The sequence below is a fragment of the Nanorana parkeri genome, unplaced genomic scaffold (assembly GCF_000935625.1).
Source record: "Nanorana parkeri isolate BGI_ZX_2015 unplaced genomic scaffold, ASM93562v1 scaffold2744, whole genome shotgun sequence".
Lineage (NCBI taxonomy): Eukaryota > Metazoa > Chordata > Amphibia > Anura > Dicroglossidae > Nanorana > Nanorana parkeri.
Window position 1 is genome coordinate 79,380 of NW_017309012.1, and position 1,307 is coordinate 80,686.

The following is a 1,307-nucleotide window of genomic DNA, read 5'->3' on the forward strand; positions in this document are numbered from 1 at the left end:
TATTATTCTGCATTGCTGTATAATGTATTGCTGGGAGTTGTAGTCCTCTATAGCTGGTGGTATTATTCTGCATTGCTGTATAATGTATTGCTGGGAGTTGTAGTCCTCTATAGCTGGTGGTATTATTCTGCATTGCTGTATAATGTATTGCTGGGAGTTGTAGTCCTCTATAGCTGGTGGTATTATTCTGCATTGCTGTATAATGTATTGCTGGGAGTTGTAGTCCTCTATAGCTGGTGGTATTATTCTGCATTGCTGTATAATGTATTGCTGGGAGTTGTAGTCCTCTATAGCTGGTGGTATTATTCTGCATTGCTGTATAATGTATTGCTGGGAGTTGTAGTCCTCTATAGCTGGTGGTATTATTCTGCATTGCTGTATAATGTATTGCTGGGAGTTGTAGTCCTCTATAGCTGGTGGTATTATTCTGCATTGCTGTATAATGTATTGCTGGGAGTTGTAGTCCTCTATAGCTGGTGGTATTATTCTGCATTGCTGTGTAATGTATTGCTGGGATTTGTAGTCCTCTGTATACACACACACTAAAAAACAAGGTATCGGTAATTGGTATCGGTGAGTACCGGAGGAGAAGTATCGGTCCTCGGTCTGGAAGAAGTGATCCCTATCCTCACATCCCTACACTCCGTCACCGGAAGCTTGGACCGGTGCGGGAGCTGTTTTTGGAAGCCGTGTCGTGCAGTTTTGGCTCCATAGACATCAATGGGACGACCCGGCAATGTGCCACACAAGCGTCCCTGCGCCTGAGGAACATCTCCCCTCCCCCAGAACCGTCCGTCCTCCATCGGACCGAACACGTGAAGCGTCACGCATGTACGCAGACATTTCCACAAAGCAAAACACGTGTAAGATGCACATTTCACCTAAAAATGTGCAAAAAAAAGCCATCAAAAAAGTAATCGGCTCGGCGTGACCGCGGAGGAAGACAATTCCGGGGAATTCTCGGCAACTTTTGTATCTTTTTCTTATTTATATCAGAGAAATAAATGTAACAAAATGTCATCAAATCCGATCTCCGCAGCAGCAAGAAATGTTCCAGCTGTAGAAACATTGTGATTGGTGGAATCCGTCTCCTCCCCTCCCCCGCAACACACAGCTCTGTCATAGAATACACCGGCCAGGCTGCTGCTGATGTGGCAGTTTAGGAACATCTGTCTGACTTATCACAGCTGGCTCGTTGGTCTAGGGGTATGATTCTCGCTTAGGGTGCGAGAGGTCCCGTGTTCAAATCCCGGACGAGCCCACATTTTACACTCCTCGTCACATGACAACATGGGGGGGGGGGCGGG

At 46.3% G+C, this 1,307-nt stretch overlaps 1 non-coding gene across 1 annotated transcript; it reads left to right on the plus strand.

The window, feature by feature from the left end:
* Window positions 1-1,189: 1,189 nt before the first annotated feature.
* Window positions 1,190-1,261, plus strand: TRNAP-AGG. The gene has a single exon. It is a non-coding gene; the product is annotated as a tRNA-Pro (tRNA).
* The last annotated feature ends 46 nt before the right edge of the window (window positions 1,262-1,307 follow it).